General features: G+C 32.6%; 1 protein-coding gene across 4 annotated transcripts in view; it reads right to left on the reverse strand.

Annotated features, from left to right (window-relative positions):
* The window catches only part of EPHA7 (EPH receptor A7), a 165816-nt gene that overhangs the window by 107310 nt on the left and 37710 nt on the right, over nt 1–20796 (reverse strand). The gene's annotated exons all lie outside the window — the stretch shown is intronic.

Raw genomic sequence — 20796 nt, forward strand, 5'->3', positions numbered from 1 at the left:
GCAAAGAATAAAATGTGAACTTTGGTTTCCAAATTTGCTATCACCAGACTCAATAGAAACCTAGATTCCAATAAGAAATTTCTAACATATTCTTTTTATATCTGTTGTCATGATTCCTGGGAACTAATTATAAACCATAAGTCTCTAATTATATGAAACAAGAAGGGAAAAACATGCCCTTTATGGTAAAATTCTGTTTAGTGTATATCAATAACCCAATTGTATAATACTGTATTTTAAAACAAAATAATAAAAACCAAATGATACAGCAAACTTGCACCTGTAGTTGGCATCAGTCCAAAGTCTACAGCCCAAAACTAAACACAAGCATAATTTATTTAGATAAAATCTCAGGAGAGCTAATTCAGGGGAACTTTGATTTCAGTAATAATTAACTTGCTTGTTGATTCACATTAACACACTTCAAAGTTATGTTTTCTTAATCTAGTATAGCTATAAATTAAGTTTTTATGTGTGAATTTGGTTCATAGTGAAAAATATTAAACTAATTTTATTACCTGACTACAAATAATAATGATGTAAAAACTGTCATCTGAAAATGATAGAAATGTATTCCCTCTCACACCCTGCAATTTTCAGAAAACTTCAAGATATAATTTCAACCAATTTAAGCTCCAAGGCAGGCTGCTTTCCACTAAGCGAACTTCCTTGTTACTAAAAATAATGAAATGAAATCCTATGAATAGAAGAAACCTATTCTGCCTGAAATAAGGAGAAAGCCATCAACTACAAACAGGTGATAACCATTTCTCCTCTGCTGGGAGAGGTTAAGATAGTCACACTAACACAGCAACTGCTCTCAGAAATGAATAGACATCTCTATCACCTTCCAGTGAAGTTGCCCTAACTCACTTAGAGACTACTTGTTATTAAATCAAGTAACCTGGAACTATTTACTATCTCCAGACATTTTACATATTTATCTTCAGCTAAAATTTAGCAAGTTCAATTTCCATTATCTCAACCATTTTTAAATTAATTGATGGTACTATACATTGAATATATTAAATAGATTCAATTTACCCTCCATCTTTATTAAATGAATATCTATTTAAGTTTTAGTGACCTTCAAATTTAATAGAAATTAATAAATCATACTTATAAAGAAAAATAAGTGAATATTTAACATAAATTCAATTTTAACTTTTAATGTATTAGATTCAAGTTTGTTTAATGTTCTCAACTTGAGCATTATTCAGAAGTGTAATCACATTTTCCCTCTTGGGTGGAAAAACAATCCTATCTTATTAAGATAGTATATCCTCCAGAAAAAAGTCAAGTCATTCTGTACTTTTGTTCCATGCTGAATATTTAATACATAATCTGGTACAATTGAGTACTCCAAATTATCTTTTAAGCTTCAAGAATATAAGGGTGCTTTATATGAACAAGACAGGTATTTTAGATAACTTAGAAACTTAAAGATAGGTCATATTGTGATAAGTTATAGATTTGTGAACAGAACTACCATCATCTCTTTGTAAATTATGATCCACTGCTGCCCTCAGAAGCCAGTCTGCCTTTAGTTGGCTTCCTCAATTCATACAAGAGTGAAGCACTCACAAACATATTAGGCAACGAAGCTTAATGCATCTTCACCTGTTCTTGTAGCAATTACTACAAATCTAAGACACAGAGAGAAAAACGAGCTCGATTTTGAAATAACATGAAACAAAATAACACTTTAAAATGTTTCTAAAGATACAATCTTGCCACATAAAAGAATGGTTAACTGGTAGGATAAAGGATTTAGCATGGATTTCTCAGGCTGGAAATTCCTTTCTTTAAGTATGCACTGCATCTTGTCCCATGTATTATCCGTAATTCAGTGATCAGATAGAACATCCGTAACACAGAAAAGGCAATGTTTTACTCACAACCTGCAGCTTGATAACATTAAGGCCCAGAGAATTAACAAAGAAAAAGAGAGAGAGAGACAGAGAGAAGAGATGTATGCTGAGAGTCTTTTATGATATTATGTGTATTTACTCACTTTTTACAGGGACAGGAGTTGGGGAGCAAGGAAATGGGGGAGGAATGGCAACACGATTTAACATCCACTAGGTAAGGCTTCCAGAACTGTAGGCAGCAAACTACCTAGTGCAATCTCTCACAATTCTCCCCCTCCTGTTGCTAATAAAGGCTTCTAACCAAAGGCTTACTTCCACTTTTCCCACAAATAAGCAGGTCCATTTCTTGCTCCACTTACATGGCTTGTAGAATGTATACAGTACCTAATGTAGAGAAATTTAAAACCCTTATCATTCAACTTTCAAATTTCATTAAATTCTGTTATCATTTTAGCAGATGGGAAAACAGATTTGAAGCAAAATTAACCTGAGTTCTTCAAATAATTCTGTTTGCCTAGGCTAAAACTGGATTTAGAACACAGGACTGCTGAGACTCAACCATATGCTATTGCACCAGCCTTGACTGCTGAATGAGCCAAAGTCTGGCATCTGTTCAATGGGTCTCGAAGCTTTAGCAACCCCCAAAATGAATTTTCAATGGGCCCCTATTGCCTTTTATTATACCCTTTGACTAATTTAAAGCTATTATTTTAACTTAGAAAACGCTGAAATAATATCCTAGTACACCTTACAGAAGAGATATTAAATAGATCTCCTCAATTTCACCATGAATTTTGGCATTGTAGATGCCTGCAAAATGATGGAGTACATGTATGGCCATCATTAAATAGATAATGAGAGAAGCAATCTCGAAAAAATGTGGTCATAAAAGTCTTAACATTTTTTCTTTGAAGTACTATTCTGTTTCAGTTCAGCTAATATTGAAAATAATAAGTTGTAACAAGAGAGTTTTCACTTAACATCTAAGGAAGCTATTAATTTAGATTTATTAAAAATAAGTACAAAATCTTGGGAGCTATGGTATGAAGAGTAAAGCAAAGAACCCGAGAAGACATAACCTGTATCTCTCAGGATAGTAGTGAGCAATTGCGTAGTAAAATGTTTAGGAAGGAAGTAACAGATGCTCATAAAATTAAAATTTTAGATGAGATATCTAGATGAAATAGCTTGAGTAAAATACTGTGAGAGAAACTGGAGTGAAGTGATATACCTGAGATTTAATCACTTAAGGAAGACTTAGATGAGCCCTTCAGCTGCTCCCAAAAGCGTACATGGAAATAAGGGCAATTTATTCTCTCTATAAATGCAGCTGGTTTTCCAAAAAGGTACTAGTAAAAAAGTTTTTCATGGTAAATGCCTTCTGAAACCTCAATCAAAGATAAATTTCCTTTATACATAATGATGAAGTATATAAAAATAACTTTCTAGGAATCGTGCAATAGCAGTTTTAAAACTTTTTTCTTCCTTTGCTTTATTTCTCAATTTGTTCACCAGCATTTGAACTTAAAGCAAACTTTAATTAATATACCGTATGCACTATGGTAAAATTAGTTACAATAAGAAACATACCATTTTAATCTCCTGCTTTTCGATGACTGTGTTTTTTTAACTGAACTTTGTTTTAAGGTAATATTTCACTGGACTGATGAAGACTGGGAATATGTATAAAATTTGTTTTCAATATTTACTTTTGTAAAAATAATATTTCACCAATGATTTTAGTAACAGTATTTTTCAGTGTTACCACAAAGGCCTGGGACTGATTCTTTGGACTGTTTTTTCCTAGCCCTCAGGGCCTTAATGAATAAAATAACATAAGTTCATTATCCTTGAGCTAAGAACCATAATCTTGTCAGATTTCATACACTGAGCAAGATTTCACTTAGCCAGTTGTTTAAATGGAAAAGCACCAAAGAAAAAGAAAATCTAGGAAGCACATGAAACTTCTTTTTCCTGGACAGTAACAAGATTACCTACTGTAATATACCTACTAAATTATATTACAAAATATACTATATTCCAAGATCTGCTATATTGTTTACTGCAATGAAGTAATTGTAATATTATATTTAATTTCAACTCTTTTTAAATAAGAAGATTGTCTTATGTAACAAAATTGGTTCAAATAATATGTGGGATTTAAATTCTTAAAACACACACACACACACACACACAAAGTGGAACAGGGTTTCCCATTTATAAGTAAATTACTTAAGAGCAACAAAATTCTGAACACAAAGATATTTAAATACATAAGAGAGTTGATACAAAAGCCTTGTATCCTGATTCTCAAACTCTCCTAACATTAGCATATTCCATAGCTGTCTTCAATGGATTTCAAGTGTTTAAGCAATGGGGTGCCAGGCCTTTGAGTATATACTTTCATGAGGCAGTCTGTGGAACAATCACGGTACTGGTGTAACAACTCTGTGTTCTCAATGAACAATCCTAAAGGCCACTGTAAAAGCCACAGACAAATTTCCACTCTTTAGGCTAAGCAGTTGGATGAAGTGGAATACCTCTTTTTTTTCTGATCAAGGGTGTAGATACTCAGACTTACCCTGGTACTTTAGGTTTATGACCTACAAGGGTAAGCTTGGGGGATATCCTATCTGATTATACTTCTAAGGACCTTCTCCCACAAACTGGTTATCCCAGAAAATTCACATATTTCTAGAATTTCTCTACAGCCAAGAAGGATTCCCTCAACCATAATGGGCACATTTTTTTTAGAAATTTTAAACTCCATCTTTACTTTCAGACATAACTGACCCATCCTGAACATTAAGGCACTGAAACTCCATATCTTAGTGGGCTGTGCCCCATGACTGCACATGAGGGATGCTTTGAAAAGAGACTACTGTCTTGGCCCTATTAATGATAACTGAGTCATTATTAAGGTTCGGATATATCTATATTTTAAAAGCTTTCCAGGTGTTTAGAATCATCATCCTGGAGGTTCTAGGTCTTTTCTTTGACTATCAAAGTCTGTAAAGAATGCATGATAAAAGATATGTCTACCATAAAATTGATGAGGGAGATAAGATTAGATATTATTGAGAATTATAATAAGTTAGAATTTTAAAATAATCAAAAAATTAAAATTTATTAATAAGCCAATCAAAAAATAGGCAAAGAATCTGAATAGATATTTCTATATGGAACATATACAAATGGCCAATAAACACACAAAACGATGCTCAAGATCATTAGTCATCAGGGAAATGCAACTCAAAACTAGCTCTCAAAATTTGAAAGTTGAATGATAAACCACTTATACCCAGTAGGAAGACTATTAAAAAAGACAGATAAAAGAAGTCTGGTAAGAATATGGAGGAATTAGAACTCTCATACACTGCTGTTGGGAATGTAAAATGGTGCAGCCACTTTGAAAAAAACTGGCAAGTCCTCAAAAGTTTAAACATAGTTATCATGTTACCCAACAACTCCACTCCTCAGTATGTACCCAGGAGAAATGAAAACATTTACTGACACAAACACTTGAACATAATTAAATGTTTATAACAGAATTATTCATAATAGCCCAAAGTGTAGAAACAACCAAAATGTCCATCAACTAATAAATGAATACACACAATGGAATACTATTCAGCAATCAAAAGAAGTTAAATTCTGATACATTCTGAAAACATTGTGCCATGTGAAAGAATCCAGTCACAAAAGATCACACACTATATACTTCTGTTTATATGAAATATCCAGAATAGGCAAATCTATAGAGACAGAAAGTAGATTAGTGGTTGCTAAGAGCTGGGGCAGTGAGAGGAATAGCAAGTGACTGTTAATGGGTGCAGGGTTATTTTCTGGGGCGATGAAAATGTTCAAAAATTGATTGATAGTGATGGTTGTACAACTCTATAACTATACTAACAAATCACTAGATTGTTAACTGTCATGGGTGAATTGTATGGTATGTGAATTTTACCTCAGTAAAGTTGTCATGTATAATAAAATCCATTGATAATGCAACTTCAAACTGAGCATTTAAGTTAGCCAACATTAAGAAAAAATACCAAATTTTATCTGTCAAAAATATGTTAGTTTGCCTTTCTAACACATATGCTCTATATTCATCTATTTTTATAAAGCTACATTTAGGTGTAAAAAATTAACTATAAATTCCAGAACAAAGGAAAATCAATATATTCTTTTTTACCCATTTCTAATTTTAGTTTTATAAATAATAATTTATCTTTTATCTGAGGACTAGCATTTTACTGAGTAATTTTATAACTTAAATAGATGCTTATCAATACCAAGTTATATGTAGGGGAGATAATATACAAAGTTAGTTTTCAGTGAATATATGAATAGACCTTAAACCTTCTTATTTTTTACCTACAACACCTGTGCTAGACAAGGGCTGGTTTCCTTTCCCCCCCAACCCCTCCTCCAAGGAGCTAACTGAATACAACTAGACTCAGCTTCCTCAGGTCTTACTCTGTTTCCAGACCTGTGATTTTAAGCACAATTAAACTTTTTCTGAAGGAATTATGTGTATGTGTCTGTGTGTAAAATATGAGGCTTTGCAGATGTTTCCAGCCACAGTTACACAGCTGCAAAGAGTTTATTAATTATGGACTATAAGTGGATTGTTCTGTAATTGAAACTTTCTGGGCTTTAATATTATTGTAGAATCTACACATATACATAGCTACGGATTCTAATGAATGCTGTTATTTTATTTATTGCAGATGGACAACTGACTTAATTTAGGCAAAGCTAGCCTGTTTCCATAGGAGCTTTCAAATATTTGTGTCATATTAACCTCTATGCTTCTGCATGCAAAGGGGAAAGCACAGACTGCAGAAATAGTATTCCCACTGCTCAAAGTGCTGACCTCATCTGGGATGGACAGATCCAGAATCTGTATTTTAATCCTATTGACAGTTCCTCAGTGGGAATAATTTAAAAAGTCGGCCTGAAAGCCAGACCTCCTGTCATTGACATGTTATGATTTTTCACATTGAGAATGAACAGCGGGCAGGGAGGATAAAAGCAACATGATGTAACGAGTATATTAGAGTTTGTGAAGCACCATCCATGTTATCCCATAGCTAACTTGTAAGAGTTTAGAAAAGAAATGATGCAGAAATATAAAGTTTGATAACAGGTGCTCAAGTGCTGAAAATAATTTTGGGAGTTTTAAAACTAAAAGGAAAAACTAATTTGGGGGCATTATAAATATATATGTTATTGATCTGAGTTATTTAATTCAGTACTTCATGTTTTTTGATACTATACAGTGGAAAAGAAACAGATGTAAAATAACAAGGATTTAAAAGTTTTATTTTCAGGATTTAGACTGTAAAAGGAAATAAAACAAAGCACTGTGTCAACAGTTTTTTCTTCTTTGTTAAATTATCAGTTTGAAATACGCTAGGAGTTTTGCTGAAGTCTGACATTTAAACACTCTCTACTGTACCAGAATGTCACTATGAGCCTGACCTCATTACCAAAATGATTAAAAGAGGAAAAAAATGTCAAGTTAGAATATTCAAAATCTTTTTTCCTCTTATTCTCTTATTCTCAAAAGAGAACTGGATTTTAACTCAAAGAACTGTGTTCAAATCCGCGCCACCACTGACTGGCATGCAATTTAGACAAAGCCATTTCACATTCTCGGCTTTGATGTCCTTGTTTTCTTGTTATTCATTACTAAGAGCTAGAGACACTAGTTTTTTTTTTTTAATTTAAATTTTCAAAAGATTGTTTTAACTACACAGTAATTGGTTATCTAGCTGTTAAACTCTAGCACGATTGTTTTCGTTGAAATGCTACACGTATATTTCTATCACCATCACCACCCCAAAATGGTACATCCTAACTCACACCCACTTAGTCTTTCAGTGGTGCCTCAGCAAGAGTGTGAAAGACAGGTTCTGGAAGGTCCGTCCTGTCTCTGCGTGCATCCCTGACAGGCAGTGGCAGGCACTGTGTCAAGGATTCCTCTGCTCAGCCATTCACCTCGATCTCTCCCTGTGCCACTGTTGCCAAACCCTGTATGTGTTCTCAGAGATGTGCATATCCATTTTGGTTCATGCAGGTAAGGATCCAGAAATGGAATTTTTAATTATGTAAATTACTTAATAGTCAACTCCCATAAAAGGAAAGATTCAAAATGAAATCAGACCCTTCTGGATCTCACTCAATATTGTCCTCAAAGGTCTACTTTGGGATCAACCTACAGATAAAAAACATAAATTAACTATGAAGTCTCAGAATTTAGTAACCCCACTGGAAATAAACTAAAGTAACCTTAACCTTAATTCATGTCTATAGCAAAATAACATAATTATGGGGTTCCCATGGGTGAAAAACACTTAAATTAGGGGAAGCCAGCTAACCAAACTCAAATATTATATTATTTATTTGTGGTAACTAAAAAAATGTGACATTTATGACAGAGTATTATTTTATTTTACTAAAAGATTTCCTTGAGGGCATGTCATTATGAACAAGAGGATTCAGTAAGTTCTTAAAGAGTAACTGGTGTTAGGAACATTTCAGACGGGGGATATGATTTACTCTAGCATTTAGGCCACTGTCAAATTTATTTTCAAATATTTCCCTTATAGTTATTATAATAACATACTTTCTGTAATTTGATTTTATTATTCATTCTTCTTATGCTAAATTATCCTCACAGTTTTGAAAACAGCAAGAAAGGTCAGATAATGTAAGCTCTATATTCAAAACATAATGTAAAATATACTAGTGAGAATTCCTCTTTTGAAAGATCAAGATTCTTGTTTTAACATAATCATATTAAAAACAACAGTTCTTAAAAGATAAAGTTCATATTCTGAATTACAGACATTGTTAACTTCATCATCTAAGGTCTCACTCCAACAATCCTGAAAAAGCAATACAACTTGTCCTTTATATAAATTATGAATCTGACTTCCCTCCAGCATGTACTAGCTGTGTGACCTTTGTAAAATTGCTTAAGTTCTCTGAGCCTAGTTTTTCCATACCTAAAATAGAAAAACCTAATAATAAGACTACTTCCAAAAATTATTGTGATTTAAAGTGTATGATTCATGTGAAGAACTTAGCACAATGTCTGGTGGAGAATAAGCACTCAATAAATAGTAAACTATTATGATTATTTCACAATGTCAATTTCCATGCAAAGTTTTGATCCCACTCTGGTTTCTACCCCTGATAAACACTGAGCCATCTCCCCATTACCAGAGGTGTATGCAAATAAGAAACACAAATTAATTATTAGGCAAATATGGCCATATTATGCATTCATTCTCTAAGTAATTATTGTTTGCCTACTCTTTGCATTGTGCCAGGCAATAGACCAAAGCTATAACTGCTGAAAGACAAATATGATGATCTCTCAATACTATATTACCTTTTGGCCTAGCATCAAATAGTATGGATAATTATGTGCTTAAGCTAATTAAATTTCTGATTTTTCATAAGAAATTACTTACATAAATTATAAATATTGTACCTTAATTTGTATCTTTTACAATGCACTTAATTATCTCCTATTTCAGTGTTGAACATAGACTCAGAAGTCACCTTGCCAAAGCTGTAGCATTTCATCAACGTGAAATGAAAAAACTACTCAGTGTAGGTAGACATGCAGGAAATGTGTGTAGGTACATATTATTGACCAATTATATTTAAACTGGAGAGCTATTTGTGGCAGTTATTGGCTTGTTTTTCAATGAGGCTAATAGTGGATCTGGCAATATCAGAATACTCTAGAAGGGCAGGTTATTTCAAGTTCAAAAGACTTCAGCTGGATGAGAAATACGTATATAAATAAAAATGTTAGAGATTTTGTTATATTTAATAAAGTGAACATTTTTAGTTAAATTCAAAGAATTAAAATCAGACTACTTTGTGGTTCTTCAATAACTAGTTTTCTCCTACAATCTATTTAAAACTACATATATGTAGAAAAAGTCTGCAAGATCCATAGCCAAAATGAAAAGAATTAATTTCTCTTAATTTCTTAAAATAAAGGGCAGACTTTCCATTTTAAGCAGTCTAAGATATGGGCTTTTCACCATCAGTTTTCTGTGATCATTTCAAAAATTATTAAAACGAAATCATCAGTTAAGGCAATCTTTCTAGCTATTTTGTGGAGACTCTTTTTTTCTTATTTAGTCAGTTATAAAATATGGATCAATACTAAGTCTTGTGAAGCAAATTACCCTAGAGCAGTTGAAGGCAGTTTGAACATGTGGCAAAATAAATAATCATTTCTGTTATGTTAGAGGGACATTTTCTGAAGATCATAAAGAAATCAGTTTACCCGGAAGAAGAACATCTTAAAAAGATGCATCAGGACAATGAGGAGATTCACTCAATCCTTAATTCTCAGAAATAAAAGAAAATAACAGGCAGAATAAGTCCTTACAACAAATGATGTTGTTGAGCTCAATATTTTTTTCAAAACAGACATTCACACACACACAAAGTGAATAGATACATACATATACATATATGTGAGATAAACAGAATTGTTAGATAAACAGAATGGTTAGAGAGAAACAAAATAGTAAGAATTCTCTAACTGGATACCCATACTTTCCACTTCTTAATAATAGAAAACCAGTTAGTTGCTAATTTTTATCTCCACACCAAGCCAATAATCTGATATAGTTCTACCATATCCTATCTACTTTGCAGCCACAGTATTTTGCAAAAAGACAATCTTGGTACTAATAGAATATTATTTAATATGTTTCTTAATAAATTCTTTAGGAAAAGCTGTGTTACACATGTAAAAAGACATCTTAACTAGTTTAGTTCCTTTTTTTAAGAATAACTGATTCATCCTTTGTGAATCAATCAATCAGAAGCTTAACTCCTACGTAGAAGGCAGTACAAACTGGTCATGATTGTGGCATTAACACTGTCATAATTATTTCTTCATGTGTGTCTCCTCCAGCCCACTGTGAGCACCACAAGGACAGGGATTATGATATTATCCATGGATCCTAAAACCACAGCACAGTGTCTAGCATACAGCAGGAGGTTAAGCTACATTTATTGAATGAAAAAACATTTATTCATCCTACAGAAGTATGCACCTGGTAATAGCCATCCCACTTACCAAAGGTTAATTCACTGACACCACTTAGTAAATTTTCCATAGTAATCAGATCAATGGAAATGACGTGGTACATTCTTAGTAGAATGTGGTACAGTACTGACAGTTATAGGAGAGACAGTTCAGGAGCTCAGACTCCTAAGGAGTTCCCTGTTATGCTGTACAGGGAAATAACTGCATAGCCATGTTTAGATTAATGCTCTAGATGATTTCTAAAATGATTCTATGAGAATCCTTAACATAGTAATATGAATAAGTGTATGAATGAGATGTAAAATATTTTATGAGTATAATTGAGAACGTTTTCTTTGAACATGGGAGAAGGAAATTCCAAGAAAGAGAAACTACTAAGTAGTGAATTATAAATCATAACAAAACTTTCAGTGTAGGGCTCTTTTCCAAGACAAAAATCTAAAGAATAATAGTCCCCCTCATATTCCTAAACAAGGCCATTTTTCTTTAAATATCAGATCTATCCAAACTCAAAACCAAGAATATTCTAGATTTAGGTAATCTAGAATTGCCATATTCTAGAGAGTACAGAAATGATTTCATTTCTGTTAGTAATTTGGAACTAGACAGGCCAACTTTAAAGTAAATACTTGTAATTAGCATTTCTATTGGAAAACACAGAAATATTACTGATATTTCTTACATTATGAAAAATGATTTCAATTTATTTCTAACTGGCTCTCTTTATTTATTTATTTATTTATTATTTACTTAAAAATGTTTTTTCTGGCTCTCTTTTAAATTTTAAAAACAATTACTGTAGAGTAAACAAAAGAACTACTTTAAATACAATGGGCTATTACATCTTTTTTTAAATTATGATCACAAACACACACATATATCTACACACCCTTCTGTACATTTGTATTATTCCATTCAGTTTCATATATCTCAAATTAATTTGTTTTGCCTATGACCTATGGGAGGAGGGGCATGACAAAACTAAGGGTTAAAGCCTGTTTATATGAACATATAATATCTCACTGTTTTCAAGTCAAAACTTAAATTTAACAGAAAAACTGGATAAAAACATAAAGTACCTTAACATTAATGGTGATCTCAGGAAATGTAATGTCAACACTACAAAGTATCAAACTCAACACATATACGCCCACATAGTCAATTTGAAATAACTGAGAAATTCAGAAGTGAAATACTGCTTTCTCACAGAAAAGGATAATAATGTAAATGAAAAATCGCTGAAAGTTCTTACAAAGAAAAGAATAAAAAAGAATATAATGATTGATTCTATTGCTACATTAATGGCACTATAATATAATATTTAATACAGAGAGCTTATAATTCATTAAATCTTCCTAATTAATTAGAATCAAATCATCTCAAAACCTACATAAAGGTTTGGAAGTTTCAATTTATACTAATCAGAATACAGACAATAAGGAAGAAAAAACATCAGTTCAAAGATTACATCCAAGCCAAATGGTAAAGAACATACAAAAGAAAAGCACATGACATTGTGAAGACACGCTGTCACAGAAGGAAACCAGGTGGAATAGATCAGACAATATTTTTAGAATAGACTTTTTTTTCAATATTTAAGTTGAATTACCTTTTGGGTAAATGTTCAACAAAAGACTGATAAGAATAGTAGTTGTATGTATGATTAATTAAACAGAATATCTAAAAGCTAAGGTGTTATTGACTCAGTCCTATGTAATTTAGGGATAATCAAGTATTGTATAAGAATTTATGACATAAAAACCTTTGTGAGTAGATGTATGCCAATGGAAAAATTAGGTATCTGATGGTTGAAAATTTTCATGTGCTTCTATTTCATGTCACAATATGAACATAAAACCTATGGCATGATTAGACCAAGGGTGATCCTTGCCAAATGCCAAAAATTATAAGAGAAAATCCAAACCTGGTAAGAATAGGACTATTCCTTTTGCAATTTTTGAAGATGTTTATTTTGTAGTTTAAATTAGTAGTCCTTTAAGTAAGGGGCTAAAATGTTAAGCTTTTCAAGCTGCAGACGTTAAAGGATAACGTCTGGCCTGGTGCCAATAAAGTTCTGGGATTTTCCCAAAATGAAATTCTTCTCTTACCATACAAATAGACAGTATTGAGTGCTATAAAATATCTTTCAAAATTAGAATTTGGAGGAAACAGTTTTTTATTAAGAGAAGGTACATTGCTCTTTACCTGTTATCTTTATTATATCTCTGCTTTACAAAGTTTCCATTTAAGTTACATACCTAAATGGAATGCAGTTTGTCCAAACTTCTAAATAGTTTTCTGTTGTTCATGAAATGTGTTGAATACCTAACTGCAAAGTACTATGCTTGTAGTTCTAACAACTTGAGTGCTATTTAATATGGTTATTTATACATTCTATTTTTTACATGTAATTATGATAGTTGAGTAAGTTCATATGTTGGCATTGTCTTAATGTCTGTATCACAAATTTATTAATTTTTATTAAATTAATTCTTTGATTACTCTGAAATAAAGTTATATTTCCAAAGGGAATAGAGAATTCTCAAAATATACTACTCTCTTCTAAATTTTAGTATACAGACATAATTTAGAGTGTGCTGTTTCTTAAAAGAATTGTCAAAATGGCTGTCTAGATTAGGGTTTATATATTTGTTTCTATTCAAATATTTAGCTGTGATACATAATAATAAAATGAACAATATCTATGTATTTTGACATAGTCAATATGTACTTATAATAATTTATATTCAAAATGAAATAACAGACATATTTTTTCTATATATCATATTTAATTTTATTAATATAATCCAAAAATTCTACTTTGTTGTTTAAATATCAAAAATCAAAAATAACAAATTTAACAGAAAATTCTAAAAGCAATAATCCTTAGCTTTTCTTAAAATCCAGATGCTCCATATTAGATTTTTAAGAATTTGGTGAAGTGGAAAACAGATTTCTATCAAGTAGAAAACAGAAGCCCTAACTTTTTGGAAATGCTGAATCCTACAGTTAAATTTCTTCAATCAATACTTTGGTAGGACAGGAAACCTTGTATGCAGTAAAGTACTTTAAAATCATATTTCTTTTATTCAGTATAATTTGTGGAAATACTATGGAATAGTTTTTCAATCATTCCAACAATTAATCAAGAATACTTGATTCTTGATTCTCTGGAATTTGATATAACACTGATTTGTCAGCTGTTTACCACCACATAGCATTATCCCACAGTGTTACGGAGATAATATAATTAGCGAGCATGAATGACAGTATCAAAATTAGAGGTATTTTTAGCTCTCAGGATTCGCCAACGTCTCCAAAGTCATTTCTCTAGAATGACAAAAGGTTATGCTATATCTGTTACTCTCCCTTTTCTTCTGGTGCAGTCCCTTCTGAAGAATCACGAGCTTAACATAAGCACATCATTTACTATGGATTAATATACTGTTGTGTGTGGTTTTGCAAAAGATAAAAAAGTTACTACAAATCTCGTTTTACATGTTAGACTAACATATGAAGGAATAAATCCTTTTGCAGCACACCTCGGTGTTTCATCAGTACTCCTATTATTAACTTCCAGAGAGAAACAGCATAACAACAAATAAAGAAGATTTTATCAAATATCAGAAGAAATAATAAGATAGTAGACTACTGAATTCCCAACCAACAGAAAGCACTAAAATAACATGGAGTCTCACAAAAGGTATTAAAATAGAGCACAATTTTTTTCTTAGATTCACGCTCAAATTTAGAGATATTTATACTACGGTGTAAGCTCTGTGGTGCTGAACTCCTAAAGGAGATTCATTACAAATATATTTGCTAAAATTTCAACCCACACCTCCTTAGTGAAGCCATATTTGACCTCTGGTTTAGACAATTGAGCCCCTCCTCTCTCTTACCCTTCCTAAAATTAAACACTGTAGATTCAATCTCTATCTTTTATCTATCTATCTAGCTATCTATCTATCTCATACTGGGTATTACTATATTATCACCACAATCTTACAAGATAGTTATCATATTCTTCCAAGTAAATGTAACAGTGTTAACTTTATTTCCTTTACATTTCACAGCAGTTTGGTCCTTTGAAGTTTTCCTTCTGAGCATCATGCCTCACTAAGCAAGTCTCTAATACCACCCAGGATGTTGCTGTTTTATGTATATTTATGTAGATTGTAATTTTTTGCCAAAATAGAAAATATTTGTATATGTGAATGTGTATTGATGGATAAGGAAAAGTTTATAGAACAGTAGAAGGCAGTCTTTAAAAATGCAGGCTATGGAGCCAAACACCTTGAGTTCAAACCCGAGGTTCAAATGCTAGACCTACAACTAGACCACTGAATAGAAAACTGCCTAGGAATAGTAATAGATTTTTCCTAATATGAATGCTGTATGGGCTAAATTAAAGAACTTATAACAATATCTAGTACATACTCAGTACTCTATACATGTCATTTAATGTAATTATCATTATGTTAACATAGTAAAGACAACTGTCTTTTTTTTAATTAAGACAATTTTGCTTCCACTAAAACATATAAAAACTTTGGAATATTATCCAACATTTTTGCAAACTATCTGTTTAACTGCATCACTATATAAATCCAGTAGCTTAATGTGTGAAAGTTTCAACTTAGCAATTCCTTTAATAGTTTCAACAACTAAAGAAATCAGGTATATTAGATTCATTAAAATGATATTATTCTAAAAAATTCTTCATTTGAAAATTAACCTATTTCCCCTTCTGTTGTTTTGGTCTAGATAAACTTACTTTGTTTAGTATGTTATTTAGGTGGTGATAACAACTCTACACTATACAATGAAAGGAAATATACCAAACACACAGTTCAATCTGTGTAACTTGCCATATAATACCAAAAGAAAACAACATAAGACAGACTGATAAAAACTGAGATTTGAAAGGTTCTGATATCTCATAGGCAGCTATCATAGAAGAAACATTCATTGAAAAAAAAAGAGAAAGAGAAGGAAAGGGGAAAGTAATGAAAAAACAGATTTCTATAATCATACAACTTATTTATCAGGTCAGTTCAAGGGGTTTCTTTGCTACCGTTAACAGTGAGGTAAGTATCGATATACAACTTGATATCAGTCTGCTTTCCACCCACATCTGCCAAGTCTGACAATGTTTTTCTAAAACTGAGAAAAATGAAAGCTACCATTCTCTTCCTTCATGACTACAAAACGAAAAAAAAATCACAGTATTTTAGAACTTCTGTTGTTAATTCTCTTAGCCCATATGCCCAACAGAACCCTCATTATAAGAGATTTATGATCTATGGATATAGGGCAAGTTGGGGAGAAGGAGGTGGGGTCTCCTCATAATTAACAACAAGTCTGATGATAACAAGGCAAAGAGAGAGAGGACACACTCCAGAAAGCAGGCCGTACCGTCAGGAGCAGTAATCAAGTAACAAACTGCGGTTTCATTTTCACATAATAACACAACACTGGTAGTCTGCAGCCAAACAACTGACCTGAGATCTTTGAGAAAACACAACCTATCATGATGTATGAGAACAGAAGGCCTAAGATGCTTTTCTCACCTGTAGGAACATATGTGGCTGATTTTCTGGAAAATCGTGTCCTTCCATTATAAGATAAAGTGAAAGATTCAGGCAGACTCATATCTTCTCCCCTTCCATCTTTGAGGCAGATCCTCAAAACACAAATTAATTATCCTTCCCTTTCTTATGTTCCCATCCTTTATTCCTAAGACGTCTTTGCTTTCTTAGAAAAGTAGCCCAGAGTCCTCACCACTTCTATATTCCTAGCAATACCTGAGAGTAGTGACATCAGTCCTTTGCATTTTGCTAATAATCACCAAATAAATATCTGGAAATAATTTACTTGGGAATTACAAGGCTCCAGTATATTACAAAGTTTTCCTAACTATGGCATAGGGATGTAATTTTTAATTCTCCAGTGCAATACATCTCAAGTGGGGGGAATTTGCCCCTGGGGAACATTTCACAACGTCTGCAGATTTTTTTTTGTTATAACTATAAGGGGGTGGTGATGTTACTGGCATCTAGTAGGCAGACATCAGAGATGCTGCTAAATCTCCTACAGGGCTCTCCAAAACAGAGGATTATCTGGCACAAAACATCAATAGTGCTGCTGTTGAGAAACCTTGCTTCACTACAAACAGGTATCTGTCAGTTTCACTCTGAGTCTTAGGCATCTCCGTGTTAATGAAGCTCTGTCCTAACTAGGCAAAATAAAGAAAGGATCATGGTTAGATTTTTTTTCCATATTTATACAAAAATAGAACATAATTTTGTTGCAAATGTTAGTTTTATCTTTCATAAACTTAATTTTTCTTCAAAGTTCTCCAGCTAAAGCTCTAGATGAGTTGCTTAGAAATTAACCTCATTTGAAACTTCTGTTAAAAAAAAAAGTTTTAAAAAAACTAAAAAAAGTGCTATATATATTGCAGTTGACAGAACTATTGTTATTACTACTATTTATCTCTTCGATCATATCAGTGCCCCTATTTCAAATTTCCAGCTACATATAAGTGTCTCCACTTATAAAGCCTACCGAAACCTAAAATTCAAAAGGGAAAAACAAAACAAAACAAAACAAACCCTGAACTTGTCATTCCTTCAGTAGCAGGAAACTTGGAGTTTCTACTTTCTGCTACTCCTCTTATCAAGTTAATTCCTGTCTGTTACTCTTTTGACACTCTGATCACAGCAAACCTGTGTCAAATGTTTATCATGGTACATCTTGTTTACTGCACTATCTTGCTGTGTAGCCATTCACTTATTCATTCATTCAACAAATATTTTCAATACTTCTTATGTACTGTTTATGCGAAGAACAGCAGACATTGTGGGAAGAAAGACAGACAAATCCCTGCCCACATAGAGCTCTCAGTCCAGCAGAAGACCAATAATTAAAAAAACAATTCTCACAAATCATGATGTGTTCAGAAAGGGGATCACTGTAGGAACAGAGATAAGTGACAGTTCTTCTGGTGTAACTGAAACCTGCAGACTCAGGAAGAAATATTCAAAGGAGCGTGGAAAGAGATTATTCACAAGGAAAGAAAGAGCAGAGAGGGAAAAGATGATGGCACATTTGAGGCAATGACAGAATGTCAATGGTCTGAAATGTAGAATACAAGTGGAAGAGAAGCAAGAGGTGAAGCTGGAAAAAAGAAGCAGGGGTAAGAGTTAAGAATTACTATTTTATTCTAAGAGGAATAGAAAGCCATTGAAGAATTTTAAGAAGAGAGTGTTCTGTCAAGGCTCGCACTTAGAAAGATCACTCTAACTACACTGGATTAGCAGGAGGCATAAAAACAGAACAGAGAGAAGACTGCTGCAGTAAAACAGGTGAAGGGTAGCGGTGGTCGGTAAGAGGATGCACGAGTTTGTTTGTAGAGACCTGGACATTCAGTAGATCTTTGGGAGGTAGAATCAAGAGATTTTTACTAGATAGTCCCCATTCTCTACACTTACACTTTCCAACTGTCTAGCACATGCCAGCAGATTCAGTATTAAAATGCTGGAAATTAAAATTCAATTTGATTTATAAAAGGTAAAAGGGTCCTCACGACATCATATGAGATAAGTAGGCAAGCAAATCTCCCTCATTGGACAGGAGATGAAAGTGAAGGCTCAGAGACATTAAGTGACATGCAAATTTATAATGTTACTAAAGAGTAAAAGTGGGCTTAGAACACAGCCATCAGTTTCTGAATCCAGTTCTGTTTCTAGTAGAGTGTTTTTCCTGGATCTAGACCTCTGCCAAAGTCGTGTGCTGCTTGGTGTATACTACTCATTCTGGCATATGATTACTGTCAAGTATAATTTTCTAATCATTTCATTAGTGTATATGTATATTCACTAACCATTACAAACAGAAATGAAAATAAGAGCATAAACTCTTATTATATTGAACATAACTGGATGAATAAAATCATAAATAGACATCTATATTAATATAAGTAATATGGGAAGACGATATCTATTAGCATTGTCCAGGCTAAAATTATGTTTCACATGGGTTGGCTGGCATGATTGGAACATAAATATTTAATGAATTATAAAAATCAAATTTTCCTTCATCCAAGTTCACCCTGTACGCACATTAACTTTGGAGAAGCAAAAAACGTTGAATTGCCTCTTTCTCCAAAACATGCTTTTTCTTTCCATTTAGTTGCATTTGACAAGTGATCCTATAAGATGCTCTACATTTTCAGCCCTAAATTTAACTCCAAAAACTATAATTAGTCAATTTCTATCATGAAATACGAAGACTTGAGTCATAGTTTAATAACTTAATGTTAGGGCATTATAATTGCTTTTCTTAGTGGATATAACTACCGGTTACACATATATAAATTTTACTTTGGATATGGTAGGCAATAATAGCCTTATATTTTAAAAAATCTAAAAGATAAAAGAATACATTTAAAAAAGTGATTATTTTAGAAACATACAAAATGTGTGAAAAGGAGGAAGTCAACCACTTTATATGGAAGGTGACTATATTATTTATCATCCAAACCAGGACCTTTTCAAGAGTGAAAGGGGAGCTATTAATAACAACAGAATGAGTGTCACCTTAATCACTAGAATGAGATGACAACAAAGGGAAATGGCCTTTCTAAGAGTTCCTGAAATTACAATGATGAGACGCTCAGTAAAATTCACTTTTGTATGCAACAAAAATAACTAAATAACCTAGACATACATCAAGGTTCTGAAATCTGGAGATTCTGGAAATTATAACAGTCAGCCCGTCTACCAATATTTTTTATTTTATTTTATTTTTTAAAGAAATTCTATGTTTTATTTTTTAAAATTTTATTTTATATCTACCAATATTTTTAGAAGTGAGTTAGAATCAATATATTTCACAATAACAACCTGCTTAAAACTGAGTTTAAAACTGTAAGAAGTTTTTGTTGCTGTTTATGTTTAACCTTCCTGCACACTAACTATAGCACCCTTGTTTAGTGCTAAGAACCTGAATATGTTGCCACAGTCACCAAAGAGATTTCAAGCTCCAATAACATTTTTAAAATCTATTATTATTTCCACTTAAATCTTTTCAATCTATAAGAACAGTACCCAATTAACTTTGAAAAGCAAAGCTTAGTTGCCAAACTAATCAAACCCTATTATACCTTCTCATAATTCTTGAACTTCAGTTCCAAACTGTCACAGGAGAAAGCAAATATTTTGGTAGGAGCAAAGAAAAATACTTTAACTCAAACGATTAAGGTGTGAGCTATGAACAATAACCACTTACAATATATAATACAAAAGCAATATGCTACCACAAAAGCATTCCTCCACAGATACTAGACATTTTAATCCATCTCTGCAAAGAACAGGAGGTATTAAAGAGTTGAAACAGAAATTGAATTTTTAAAGATGGTTGGAGAAAGAAATATCCATTAGTAAGCAGCATTCTCACTGGGATTGCACTTCTTGAATATTCTCCGTCAAGGAGATTAGAATATCAGTTTTTACACTTTAGTCCGGGAAAGTGATAGTCTGAAATTAGAGCTGCTAAAAACAGGTAGGTACTGTGAAATTCAAGGAAATGTTACACCAAGAAGCTAAAGGAACGAAAAAAGGATAAAATTCTCTTTATCCTTACAAAATTGGCACATTATTCCAAGTGAGGTAACAGGCAGAACCTCACAGCAGATTAAAAGGAATTTGAGGACAAATGTTTCATTCAGTAGGCCTTTCTATATAGCAGATAACTTTCCACCCAGTAAAGAAAAGCCTTGTCTTTTATTAACTCCATTTGAAGGTTTGTGTTACTATATAAAAC

Source organism: Mesoplodon bidens (genome assembly GCF_964165515.1).
Source record: "Mesoplodon bidens genome assembly, chromosome: 12".
Lineage (NCBI taxonomy): Eukaryota > Metazoa > Chordata > Mammalia > Artiodactyla > Ziphiidae > Mesoplodon > Mesoplodon bidens.